General features: G+C 40.4%; 1 long non-coding RNA gene across 1 annotated transcript; it reads right to left on the reverse strand.

Annotated features, from left to right (window-relative positions):
- Window positions 1–9302: 9302 nt before the first annotated feature.
- LOC124291550 lies at window positions 9303–10170 on the reverse strand. The gene is made up of 2 exons (XR_006902238.1): window positions 9893–10170; window positions 9303–9677 (listed from the first exon to the last, which is right to left on the reverse strand). It is a non-coding gene; the product is annotated as an uncharacterized LOC124291550 (long non-coding RNA).
- Between the last annotated feature and the right edge of the window lie 4959 nt (window positions 10171–15129).

The following is a 15129-nucleotide window of genomic DNA, read 5'->3' on the forward strand; positions in this document are numbered from 1 at the left end:
TGTGACGGAAGACTGCACCAGTACTGTTAAAAAATGAACAAATTGTTCAGGCAATCATTCATCCTTTTATATATTCTATTTCAATGTCACTCACTCACTCGTCACTATATGGCTGAAATATTGCCGATGTGACGTTAAATAATAACTCACTCACTCATTCATCCTTTTCCAAGGATTGTAATATGTGGCAAAAGCAAATGGAAATAAACAAAGTTAAATTCACTCAAAACATTAGCTTTACTGATGCTAAAAAGATTGTGGAATCAACACTACCTAACGAAACTTATGCATCAGTCGTCAGATTACCTTCCGAAACCATGCCTAAAGTATCCACATTGTCAATTCAGTGTCAAACAGACCTGACATGGGTTAAAACTGATAACCCTAAACTTCTCACGCCTGAGCAATCTACTCAGACTTCAGACGCAAGTTTTAACACTATGGTGATATCTACAGTTCAGGATGAAGAAAGCACAGTGTCACAATCTACAGAACAGACTCGTTCTGAAACAAGTTGGAAGTAAAAATGTACTGGCAAAGCGAGAAGGGGAACTAGGAAAACGAGTGGCAGACCACCCAAGGGTTCAGAAAATCCAATAAACTTATTCAATAAATTTGGTTCACTCGAGGAGGTGGATGTGTCAGAAAACATCCATCCCAGGGCACATAGCTGGTCGCCATCCAAAAAGGTGAGGGGTAGGCTCCTATCAATCCACCTAAAAGATAGGTCATTTTACTAATATCGTGCAGTGGAACTGTAGAGGACTACGGACAAATTTTAACGAACTACAGCTACTAGTCCAGGATTTAACACGATCAGCATTCTGTCTGCAAGAAACATATCTGAAACAGACAGATACTTTTACTTTACGTCAGTTCAATGCCTATCATTATTTTTCTCCTCTGGGTGATAGGGCCATTGGAGGATCTTCTATTCTTGTGCGACAAGATGTTATTCACAGTCCTGTTGTACTTAAAACTAATCTAAAAGCTGTTGCAGTGAGACTTACCCTGGGTGTAGCATTTACATTATGCTCTCTGTATATTTCACCTTCCTCTGCACTTCAGCAGACAGAACTTCAGTCACTCTATGATCAACTTCCGAAGCCCTGTGTTATTATGGGTGACCTTAATGGTCACAAATCCCTCTGGGGTAGTAACAACACTAACACTAAAGGTAAAATACTAGAAGATTTCATTTCTAATAATGACTTGTGCATATATAATGATAATCCAAATACTTATCTACATCCTGCAACTGGCACTTACTCTTCTCTGGATTTGTCTCTTGCAGATTCTAACATATTTAATCAATTTGATTGGTCTGTCCACAATGACCTTTGTGGAAGCGATCATTTTCCAACTATATTTTCAGAAATAACTCCATCTGATTCTCCATCGTATACAAGATGGAATTTTTCGAAGGCTGACTGGGGCTTATATCAAACTACATGTATATGTAAATCACAACTGCGACCTGAATGTTTCAGTGATATAACTGATCCCATTCAAACTTTTGCTGTCGTTTTAAAGCAAATAGCTGATGAGTGTATACCAAAGTCCTCTACGACTCCAAATGTTCGAAAACCATGGTTTAATACCAGCTTGTAGTAAAGCTAGAAAAGCGAGGAAAAAGGCAGAGCGTTATTTCCGCCATCATCTAACCGTCCATAACTTAAATAAATTTAAAATACTCAATGCAAAGGCGTGTCGTACCTTTAAACAAAACAAACGACAATCTTGGAGAAATTATGTCTGCAAAATTAATTCACGTACGCCAATGTCCAGAGTATGGAACATGGTTCAAAGAATTAAAGGCAAAGGTTCAAAATCTGCTGTTATCCATCTTAAAGATGGCGATAATTTAATAACTGACAAATCTAAAATTGCAGATAAAATTGGCGTAACTCTTGCCAAAAATTCATCATCGGCAAATTATGTCATTGAGTTTCAGAGATATCAGAAACAACAGGAAAAGATAAAACTTAATTTCGAATCAACTAACGGTGAAGATTATAATGAAGTGTTTTCATTACATGAGCTACATACTGCTCTTGAGCAAGCTCATGACACTGCAGCGGGTGATGATAATATACATTACCAGCTACTGAAACACTTACCTGAACCATGTGTGATGACACTTTTAGATATATTTGACCAAATATGGACGTCTGGAGAATTTCCTCCTTCATGGCGTAATGCCATTGTAGTCCCAATACCAAAACCTGGCAAGGATCATACAGATCCGTCGAATTACAGGCCGATCTCTCTAACTAGCTGTGTTTGTAAAACCATGGAACGTATAGTGAATAATAGATTAACTTGGTATCTTGAAACCAATAACCTTATAACAAATATTCAATGTGGTTTCAGGAAAAATCGTAGTACCATTGATCATTTGGTACGTTTAGAATCCTTTGTTAAAAATGCTATAGTAAATAAACAACATGCTGTATCAATTTTCTTTGATCTTGAGAAAGCTTATGATACAACCTGGAAGCATGGCATTTTTAAGGATTTACATGATTTTGGTTTGAGGGGCCGTTTGCCTCTTTTTATATCACAGTTTTTAAAAGACAGGCAATTTCAAGTCCGAGTGGGTTCAACCCTGTCTGACCATTATAATCAGGATCAGGGTGTCCCACAAGGCAGTATTTTGTCAGTTTCTTTGTTTAGTTTCAATGCATACCATTCTTTTTCACCTCCGGGTGATCGGGCCACTGGAGGATCTTCGATCCTTATCAAACAGAATATTATCCATAGCCCTGTTATACCTAATACTGGTCTCCAGGCGGTTGCCGTACGACTGACGTTACATGTTGCTCCCACATTATGCTCTCGGTACATCTCACCGTCTTCAACTCTTCAGAAGACTGACCTTCAAAATTTATATGACCAACTCCCAAAACCTTGTATCATTATGGGAGATTTAAATGGCCACAACCCGCTCTGGGGTGGTACAACAACTAATGCTAAAGGTAAACTATTAGAAGACTTTGTTCAGATAATGATTTATGCATATATAATGACGGTTCTAGCACATATTTACATACTGACTCAGACTTATTGAGTGAATTTGAGTGGTCAGTCCACGACGACCTGTGTGGAAGTGACCATTTCCCAACAATTCTAAAACCTGTGAATCCATCTGATGTTCCTCCATCATCAAGATGGAACTTTAAGAAGGCTAACTGGCCTTTATATGAAACTTTCTGAGCTGACAAACTCAAACCTGAACTTTTTCATGATCTTCCTGATGCCATAAAATGTTTTTCAGATGAGCTCAGACACATAGCTGACAAGTGTATCCCCAAATCCTCTGCAGTTCCTCATGTACGTAAACCATGGTTTAACGCTGAATGTTAAATTAATTAATAAACAACATGCTGTGTCTATCTTTTTTTATCTAGAAAAAGCATATGACACTACGTGGAAATATGGCATTTTAAAAGATTTACATGGCTTTGGATTGCGAGGCCGCTTGCCTCAATTTATAGCCAACTTTTTAAATGACAGACAATTTCAAGTCCGCGTGGGTTCTACCCTGTCTGATCATTACAATCAGGATCAGGGTGTCCCACAAGGCAGTATTTGGTCTGTCACTTTATTTAGCATTAAGATCAACAGTTTATCAAAAGTTTTAACCGATTCAATTGATGGATCACTTTTTGTGGATGATTTTAATATTTCTTGTCGCGATAAGAATATGCATACTATTGAACGGCAACTGCAGCTGTGTTTAAATAAAATAAATAAATGGTGTCTTGAAAACGGTTTTGAATTTTCTTAATCCAAAACTAATTGTATACATTTTTGTAGAAAATATAAGCCGCATAAAGACCCGGAACTGTTTCTCAGTGGCATTCCCATCAAAGTTGTCAAGGAGGTCAAGTTCTTGGGTTTACTTTTTGACTCTCATTTAACGTTTCTGCCACATATTAAATCCCTTAAAACTAAATGCCTGAAGGCACTTGACTTGTTGAAAGTTGTTTCAAATTCTAAGTGGGGAGGGGATCAAGCCACTCTCCTACACCTATATCGATCATTGGTCCGTTCCAAACTTGATTATGGCTCCATCGTATATGGTGGAGCCTGCACAAGCAACTTAAAACTATTAGATTCTGTTCATCACCAAGGTCTAAGACTTTGCCTTGGGTCCTTCAGAACTTCTCCTGTTGACAGTCTCTACGTCGAGGCGGATGAACCATCAGTTTCACAACGCCTTATAAAATTGTCCTTGCAGTATATAACAAAACTTTATTCTAACGAGTCTAACCCTGCATTTAACTGTGTCTTTAATCCTCTTTATGAGGATTTGTACAACAAAAAGCCTTCTCTTGTTCCACCTCTTGGTTTCAGAATTAATTTTGCTGCAGGCATTGATCTTGAAACTATATCTCCTTCCCGTCTTCTTTCTTCTCCGCCTTGGCAATCGGTTAGGCCACAAGTTGACCTAACATTAACTACATTTAAAAAATCAGAAACAAATGAATTACAGTATAAACAAGAATTTAGTCAATTACGAAATAAATATAATGCATACAAATCCTTATTTACAGATGGGTCCAAGGATTGTGGCGCGGTTGCATGTGCCACTGTCATTGGATCCCGAACACTTTCTTTTCGATTACCAAATAACAGCTCCATTTTCACAGCAGAAGCTAACGCCATCTTAACAGCTCTTAAATATATTAATAAACACCGTAAATATAAACAATACATCATCTTTTCAGATTCTCTTTCGTGTCTTCAGGCTATTAAAAATATTTCTTGTAAACATCCACTTTTATTAGAAATTATTGAATTGTACAATGAACTTGCTACTGGCCAATGCGACATCGTCTTTTGTTGGTTACCCAGCCACGTTGGCATTTCTGGGAATGCAATGGCTGATCTTGCTGCTAAGGCAGTACTCAACAAGTCTGTGACGCCACTTCTTATCCCATATTCTGATTACAAAGCTAGCATTAGAACCTACATCCGTGATCTGATGCAGAAGTGAGAAGTGGGACACCCAAGTAGGTATTGATAAATTACATGCAATAAAACCCTATATTGGTTACACCTACTTGGGTTGTCAGTCCAGATTTGAAGAGGTCATTATGCGGCGATGTCGCATTGGCCATACAAGGTATACACATGAATATTTGCTTAAAGGCGAAGATCCTCCGTTTTGCATCCCTTGTGATGAAAGAATCACAGTCAAGCATCTCCTGCTTGACTGTGTTGAATATTCCATCACAAGGGATAAGTATTTTAATGTCAAAACATTGAAGGATCTTGTTTATAATGTTAATTATCATTTAATAATTGAATTTTTAAAAGAATTAGATTTGTTGACTGATCTGTAAATAGCTAAATATTTTATTGTTGATAGTTTATATTAGTAACTTCGATTGTTAGTGGCAGTACCCTCAAAGGGGGTTGACGTAGCGTAAAATTATTGTCCTCCTGAGAGGGTACGTAAGTCCCAAAACTTTCAAAGTCAATTTAAACTTGCCAGGATTTTTAAACGTAGCATTCTTGTCATTTTAATTTTGGCTAACATTTCTTACAATCGCCAGCAGCTGAGAGGATGGTGTAAATCCAACTAGGGTCCATGCAGGTAGCCAAGCTACTGTAAGTCCCCATGGTCCCTAGTTTGGTGATCTACCTTCTGGTGTTGGCGATCTATAGCTTGTTTTTATATTGTATTGTCCAAATAGTGCTATCAGTTTTAACTCTCCATACTAGTTTTAGTTGTAATTGTGATATTCTAGTTGTTTTGCTGTCCTTCGTCGACAGGTTTTTTATTATATACATATATTTCATTTCAACATCAAATGTTCTCGTCACAATATGGCTGAAATATTGCCTATGTGACGTTAAATATCAACTCACTCACTCACTATATTGGATATCATGGTTGTCTAAATACTGGATATCATGGCCATCTGTATACAGGATATCATGGTTATCTGTATATTAGATGTCATGGTCATCTGTATATTGGCTATCATGGATATATTGTTCATCAGTTCACTGCATGTCTTTTTCACAATAAAACCAGATGCATTGTCAGTCAGTACACGAGATGACTCTTTTAATACATACACTGTATGCCTTATTCTCCTGTACACCGGATGCTTTATTCTCCTACACACCGGATGCTTTATTCTCCTGTTCATCGGATGCCTTATTCTCCTGTACACCGGATGCCTTATTCTCCTGTCCACCGGATACCTTTTTCTCCTGTACACCGGATGCCTTATTCTCCTGTCCACCGTAATGCCTTTTTCTCCTGTACACCGGATGCCTTATTCTCCTGTACACCGGATGCCTTATTCTCCTGTCCACCGGATACCTTATTCTCCTGTACGCCGGATGCCTTATTCTCCTGTCCACCGAATGCCTCATTCTCCTGTACACCGGATACCTTATTCTCCTGTAGACCGGATGCCTTATTCTCCTACACACCGGATGCTTAATTTTCCTGTACACCGTATGCCATATTCTCCAGTAGACCAGATGCCTTATTCCCCTGTACATCGGATGCCTTATTCTCCTGTACACCGGATGCCTTATTCTCCTGTACACCGGATGCTTAATTCTCCTGTACATAGGATGCTTTATTCTCCTGCACACCGGATGCCTTATTCTCCTGCACACCGGATGCCTTTTTCTCCTGTACACCCGATGCTTTACTCTCCTGCACACCCGATGCCTTATTCTCCTGTACACCGGATGCCTTATTCTCCTGTACACCGGATGCCTTATTCTCCTGTACATAGGATGCCTTATTCGTCTGCACACCGGATGCCTTATCCGTCTGTACATAAGATGCCTTATTCTTTTGTACATCGGATGCTTTATTCTTTTGTACACCGGATGCCTTATCCGTCTGTTCATAGGATGCCTTATAAGTCTGCACAGCGGATGCCTTAGTCATCTGCGCACCGGATGCCTTAGTCGTCTGCACACCGGATGCCTTATTCGTCTGCGCACCGGATGCTTTATTCGTCTGTACATTGAATGGCTTAGTCGTCTGCACACCGGATGCCTTAGTCGTCTGCACACCGGATGCCTTAGTTGTCTGCACACCGGATGCCTTAGTTTTCTGCACACCGGATGCCTTAGTCGTCTGCACACCGGATGCCTTATTCGTCTGTACATCGGATGCCTTATTCGTCTGTACATTGGATGCCTTAGTCGTCTGCACACCGAATGCCTTAGTTTTCTGCACACCGGATGCCTTATTCGTCTGCACACCGGATGCCTTAGACGTCTGCACACTGGATGCCTTATTCGTCTGTACATTGGATGCCTTATTCGTCTGTACATTGGATGCCTTAGTCGTCTGCACACCGAATGCCTTATTCGTCTGTACATTTGATGCCTTATTCGTCTGCACACCGGATGCCTTATTCGTCTGTACATTGGATGCCTTATTCGTCTGTACATTGGATGCCTTTGTCGTCTGCACACCGGATGCCTTATTCGTCTGTACACCCGATGCCTTAGCCGTCTGCACACCGGATGCCTTAGTCGTCTGTACATTGGATGCCTCAGTCGTCTGCACACCGGATGCCTTATTCGTCTGTACACTGGATGCCTTATTCGTCTGTACATTGGATGCCTTATTCGTCTGCACACCGGATGCCTTAGTCGTCTGCACACCGGATGCCTTATTCGTCTGTACATTGGATGCCTTATTCGTCTGCACACCGAATGCCTTATTCGTTTGTACATTCGATGCCTTATTCGTCTGCACACCGAATGCCTTATTTCTCTGTACGCGGAGATACCCCTTGAAGTTACAAGATGAACGCATGTCAGGTGTAAGTTTGGACGTGTTAGGTGTTTTGTTCAGGTGAACAATGGACATCTCTTCGTAAATACACACAAATTAAATAGTAGATTGACGCTGTGTTTCATTTGCTCCTGAATTATCTGCCACAGGTGAACAGAAAATTATCATTAGGTCTAATGATTAAGTGAAATAAAAAGAAATTCAATTTTGTATTCTATAAATATATAGGTTTCTCCCAAGGTTATTATAAACATGCTGAAATGATGAAAAAGCCCTGATGTACTGATGTAAGTCTCCTTCTAGCAATGTACCGTATATTGTACTGTACTGATGTAAGTCTCCTTCTAGCAATGTACCGTATATTGTACTGTACTGATGTAAGTCTCCTTCTAGCAATGTACCGTATATTGTACTGTACTGATGTAAGTCTCCTTCTAGCAATGTACCGTAAATTGTACTGTACTGATGTAAGTCTCCTTCTAGCAATGTACCGTATATTGTACTGTACTGATGTAAGTCTCCTTCTAGCAATGCACCGTATATTGTACTGTACTGATGTAAGTCTCCTTCTAGCAATGCACCGTATATTGTACTGTACTGATGTAAGTCTCCTTCTAGCAATGCACCGTATATTGTACTGTACTGATGTAAGTCTCCTTCTAGCAATGCACCGTATATTGTACTGTACTGATGTAAGTCTCCTTCTAGCAATGTACAGTATATGGTTCTGTACTGATGTAAGTCTCCTTCTAGCAATGTACCGTATATTGTAATGTACTGATGTAAGTCTCCTTCTAGCAATGTACCGTATATTGTACTGTACTGATGTCAGTCTCCTTCTAGCAATGCACCGTATATTGTACTGTACTGATGTAAGTCTCCTTCTAGCAATGTACCGTATATTGTACTGTACTGATGTAAGTCTCCTTCTAGCAATGTACCATGTAGAGTGTGTACTGTGTGTACCATATGCAGAGTGTGTATCGTATCCTGTGTACCGTATGTAGAGTGTGTACTGTGTGTAGAGTGTGTAACGTATCGTGTGTACGGCATGTAGAGCGCGTACTGTGTACCGTATGTGGAGTGTGTACTGTGTGTACCGTATGTAGAGTGTGTATCGTATCGTGTGTACCGTATGTAGAGTATGTACTGTGTGTACCGTATGTAGGGTGTGTACTGTGTGTACCGTATGTAGAGTGTGTACTGTGTGTACCGTATGTAGACTGTAAAAATTCCACGTAAATTTACGACGAAATAACTGGCAGCATGGTTGCCAAACTTTTGTCTTGAATTAACATTCGAAATGTAAATTGTAATTTACAGTGATTCTGTAATTAAACAGACATTCTGTAAATTAACGATGAAATAACTGGCAGCATGGTTGCCAAACATTTGTCGTGGATTAACATTTCAAATGTAATTTATAATTTACAGTCTTTCTGCATTTCAACATGAAAAGGAAAACACTACAACTATACCAATTTCTTGAAATACATAGAACATGACAAAGAAGGAAGGTTTGTGAAGTTTTTTTATTACAAACCTAGAGCTTGAACAATATGGTGTGTCAAATAGTGTACTTGGACTTCCTGAGGAGCATTTCTTTTCCCACTTGATTCTCCTACGTCACTTGTCTTCACACCCATCTTCACTCCCATTGTCATTTCTGTTAAGGAGCTGCTTTGCGAATGAATCATATCCTGTTCCTACAACGATATATTCTATCCTATCCTCTAGACTCTTTGGAAACCTCTGTACAATTCAATTGCAATGACACTGAACTGTGTTTTTGTCGCATGAAAGGTCCTCTCTCTGATTTCATCAACAATGATTCAACAATGTTTTCTCCTGGCATCAGGCATGAATCTTTTCCCTTTCTGCAATGGATCTGGTGGAGGAAAGAAAGAGCATATGGTTAACAGAGTATATAACTTTCCTAATTTGAAGCAGAAGAAAATTAAGAGCAACTTTACTCAACATATGGAAATACATTTCACTGACAACTTACTCACCATATTAAAATGACTGCTGACCAATTTAGTCATCGAACATGAGTTGAATACAACTTTGATAATGAGCATTAGCAACATGATGGAATCTGACCTGTTATATCTCTGCCCATTTTGGTCCATGGAATATCAACCTTGTAAGCCCAGTTTGGATCTGTGTTGGTGCTGTTCTCAAAGACTATCGAGCTTGGTGACCCTAAACTGCTTATAGGAGACATCGATGCTGTTCAAGAAACTGGACTTGAAGGTTCAGATTGAGATGAGGACCTTTTCGCAAGTTGAACATTCACTTTCCCACCTTAAAAAACACACAAATTCAGTATGTATTAGTAGATTTATATGAATGCAACTGTAAGAAATTTCTAGCTTCATCTGGCTTTATTGTCAGCCACTGTAAACAAAATGGTTTATTGTAATGAAATAATATACTCTCCCAAAAAAGAAACGCATATAGGAATTTCAACTATATTTTTATGTTTATTTTGAAACATCTTGTAGGCTTTATTAGTCAATGAAATATAGCGAAATTGCACACTGGGAATGCAGACTTATCCGTCTTTGGCACCAACTCGAGGTGTGTCACATGGAGACGTGTGGTGGCGCTGAAGTCAATACCTCGTGTGACCACCGTGGGCATCCAGAACTGCACGGCATCGAACGAATAAGTCTCAGAATCTTGTGCTGCCCAATCGCAGCCCACTCTGCCTGTAGTGCCTGTGCGAGTTGCTGAACTGTCTGGGGCTGAGGGTTAGGGCGTCGCAGCCGTCTGTCCAGGGCATCCCACAGATGTTCGATCGGGTTTAAGTCCGGTGATCTTGAGGGCCAGGGGAGCACATTCATGTTGTGGTTCTGGAGGAAGTCTCCAGTGTGACGTGCTGTGTTGGGCCTTGCATTGTCCTGTTGAAACAACTCCCTCTGGCGATCAATGATTGGAAGGAGGTGTGGGCGTAGGATTTCGTCACAGTACCGTTGAGCTGTCAGGTTGCCCTTGATCATCACCAAATCACTTCTCCTACGGCAGGTGATCGCTCCCCACATCATAACACTTCCCCGGCCGAATCTGTCCACCTGGGGAACGCAACCGTCGGCAAAACGTTCACATCGACGTCTGTACACCCGCATTCTTCCATCGCGTCGTTCCGATAGAAATCGTGATTCATCACTCAACCAGATTCTACGCTAATTCGGTAGGTTCCAGGCCTGAACGTTGGTGCACCATTGAACTCGATGTCGACGATGTTGTTGTCGAAGCACAGGGCCAAAATAAGGTCTTCTGGCACGTAAACCAGCCTCTCTCAACCTGTTCCTGACGGTCTGTGCAGAAAGACTCCTCAATCCGGGTATTTGTCGAGCGGTACTGGTTGCCGTAGCTGTTCGACGACGCAGGTGATGTACCCGGATGTAGCGATCCTGCGCCGCAGTAGTCGCTCGAGGTCGCCTACTACGTGGGGCATCTGCTACCGAATTCTGCCGGCGATATCTCTCCCAGAGCCGTGAAATGGTGCTTTGGTGAACATTAATGCATCGGGCAAATGCACGTTGAGACTGGCCAGCTTCAAGCAAACCAATGGCGATATGACGGTTGGCTTCACTTAGACGTGGCTTTTTGCGTTCGTCAACAATATTCCAAATACAGTGAATAATCGACAGACAGCGATTAACCTTTTATACCCATCATTGAGACTATCTGATCCCCAACTTTCACGTGCATTGCATGTGAATTGTGTATTCTCTGACAATACATTCCGAAATTGAAAATCATGCTGTTAAATACGGGTATTTTACGGATGGTGCGTTTTGTTGTGATGTTTCAAAACATAAACACCATAGGATTCATAAACAGAGCAAAACCTTTAGTAAAATGAATCACGTTTTAATTCATTGCTACATGAAATTGCTATTTTCATGATGCGTTTCGTTTTTGGGAGAGTATATATCCAAAATATACAATCTACAATACAAATAGGGCTCAAACATTCACTTCACTGGCATATACATTAGTTGTCCAGTAAATCATAATGCTTTTGAGAGAAATCATTGTGAAGAATAAACAAGATTTTGGCTCAGTATGTCAGCTCGCCATAAGAAAAGAAAACCAGGCAAGTCATGCCATGGGCATTCCATTTATCAACCCCGTGGAAAACAATACAGGCACACAATATCTAAACACAGATGAAACAGACCAACAAGGAAATGTACTCGACTTACCAGATGTGAGGATTTTCCTTATCTGGACAGGCTTCAAAACCCCCTCAACATCTCGCACCTGTAGAAGTCCTAAATCTAAATCATCAACAGTTTCTACACCCAATGACATTAATCTTCCCATCAATGACTGCAGCGATGTTTCATCAATATCGGGTAAAATGTTCATTATATCTTCAGTAAGTGCATCAGTGGGATCAGCCATTATTTCTCTATGCTGTGTTTCCAAGAAATGTAAGTTTCACCGAAAGCTGTATATTCTCTGAGGGGATGTAGATCTGCAAGTTCAGATGTATTAACACATACAATTGAAAATGTTTCAAATATCAGAGCACAAAGGCCAAGTGTTGGAACAGGAAGAGACTTTCCAAGATGCAATAGAAAGAAAACAGTCGAGTCCCTGACAAGAATCCCTTTGATATAACCTCCTCTTCTAATATGACTGTCAATTCCTGCAAATGACAGCACCAATACCATGACTGTCTGATATTTTATTCCTCTGTACACAAGTTGATTGGAATTAGTGGTGTTCATCCCAGTAAAAGACTTTTCTTTAACAGCTTCCTGGAAATCTTTGCAATAATTTTCTGTAATAAAAGGGATACCATCATCAGAGCGAATTTCACTTGAAAACGAACTACCGGAAGAGTTTTAGTGATGTGTTTGTAGTTGTGAAATTTTCTCACACACTGTTTAAAGTAGGAGTGTTTACTTTCAAATCAAATTGTCCAAACATGTATCAGAGGACCAACAGCTAAAATCATTTCAGTGTAGTGAGTGAGGAAGTGGTGTTTTGGACGCAGTGGTGTATGAGCAAAGAGTGACTTTCGATCGCAGATATATTTCTCAATGCAAACCTTGAGATATGCGATCTGACTGAAAGATATGCGTGGAGAACATGACTTCAATGACTTCCTTCAGTTTCAAATACATCTGCCAAACACTGTCAGTGTGTTGAATCCATGATCCAACCAACAGGGAAAAAAGTCTGATAAAAACCCAGTTCTGTATAGCTTAACCTCCTGCTTTGTTACTTTGAAGATTTACAGTGCACGGACGATCTAAAGTTTTCAATGTTCCTCTTTAACTGATCATAGGTAAAAAAGTGTTTCTCTATTGCAAAATAGCGAATCATTAGTGCCATGTCATATGGAACTATCCCTTCAAACAAGTCATGACCAATGCAGGGGGGCAAACCTGGCATGGCAACATGGTTAAAGTCTAAAGTGTTCATATTGCTGTCTGATTTTATGCCCATATGATTTGACATGTCTGGATTGTCCATGAGAATTTGAACAGAGTGCTTGTAGAGTTCTATTGTTCTTCTGCAGCCTTTAGCTAAACCATCTGACCCTCAAAGGTCTGCCTTTGTTATACAACAGTACCTACAGAAATAAGTAGCATTAAAGTTTTCTAGAAACCCACCTAACATGTGAGATCCAAGGTTGTCTCCTGCTACACATAACAATGTCCCTTTTGTGTAATCATCTTCCCCAACTCTTATACCAACTGACTCCAGCTCTCGGATTTCTCCAACCAGTTTTGACAACACATTTTGGGCACCAAATACTTTCAGGTAATTCTCCTTGCACAAAACAGCTAACTGCATATGATTTATATTGAACCTATTGTGAACATCAAAGTTGGCTAAAGTGTAGTATACACCAATCAATTTATGCTTTTTCTTTGCTGAACCCAAGGGATTTACTACCTCAAATGCATCTTGATAAAGGATTATTGTGAATGTTTTTCCCTCCTGCTCAAAAGGGTATTTGACTTGTAGACTTCCCCATCAGGCACATCTATGAATATATGTTCTATGTTTGATGGTTTAAAGTTAAAACTATCTGGAAAATGCTGATACAACATTTTAATTGTGTCCTTAATTGACACATACTGGTATGAGGATGAGAGTGACAATATGGCCGACAACAGGTAGACAGGTGAAAATCTGTCAATGGACTGACCACATATATATGCAGAGTGAATAGTGCATCAAATCCAAAACTGTTAAAATCGAAAATGGCAATTACTCCACAACAGTTTCGTGCTAAAATTGGATGTTTTGCACACACCCAGTGGTGGATATTGTCGAAGATGTGTCGGCGAGCAGTACCACGTAAACAAGCAATGGCGAGTATAGCCACCCGGATCACAGTGTTGAACCTTATACTTGCTCTGCTATTGCGTGCGGGTGTGGAGCCTAACCCAGGTCCCACAGATCGACGGGTGGACGACAGAAGAGAGACAAGAAGTGGAGGTGCCACCAAACAGACGTATTTGTCATTGGGAAATGAGTCTGAACAATCTCGGTCTGACCTAGTTTATCAAGCCATCCAGGATCTCACACACAGGTTCGACGAAGTAGTGAAGTCCAACAAGGACGTGCACAGTAAGTTAGACACTATTAACGCACCAATTGTGAACATGAGTGCTCAATTACATGTTGTAGAAGAAAAATGTGAACATCTATCAAATGAAAATACGAAGTTGAGAGACTATGTTTACAAATTGGAGGACAAGGTAGATTATCTCGAAAATCAGAGCAGGCGTGCAAATATGATTTTTCATGGTGTTCCGAAAGCAAAGCCGAACGAGTCGTGGGATGATTGTGAAGTTATTGTGAGAAACATCATGAAAAACGACCTTGAGATTGACGATTCAAACATCTGTATCAACCGTGCTCACAGAATAATCAACGGGAAAGCGATAGTTGCTCGGATACCTGACGATCATGATCGACGAAACATATTCACATCAGCTAAGAAGCTAAAGGGCACAGATATGTGGATCAGTGAAGACTTCTCTAAGACTGTCCGAGAAAAAAGAAGAAAACTGAAGCCAGCAATGATGGATGCCAGGGACAAGGATGAACGAGCGTTTCTTCGGTTTGACAAGCTGATTACTACTGATTGCGTGTATACATACGACTTGGAAAACGACAAGCTTGTTGTGTTGAAAGGGACAGACGACACGCCCACAAATCCACGTGCTCGAATGACGTCAGATGTCAGCAAACAACCACGTGACCGAAGATAGGACTGCGGCCCGGCTCTGATTGACAGCGAAATTGACATTGAAATGGACAACGAAGCTGACACTATGGAGCGTGCTTCCCTCATGTGT

Source organism: Haliotis rubra, unplaced genomic scaffold (genome assembly GCF_003918875.1).
Source record: "Haliotis rubra isolate DU_JTF1 unplaced genomic scaffold, ASM391887v1 Scf496, whole genome shotgun sequence".
Taxonomy (NCBI): Eukaryota; Metazoa; Mollusca; class Gastropoda; order Lepetellida; family Haliotidae; genus Haliotis; species Haliotis rubra.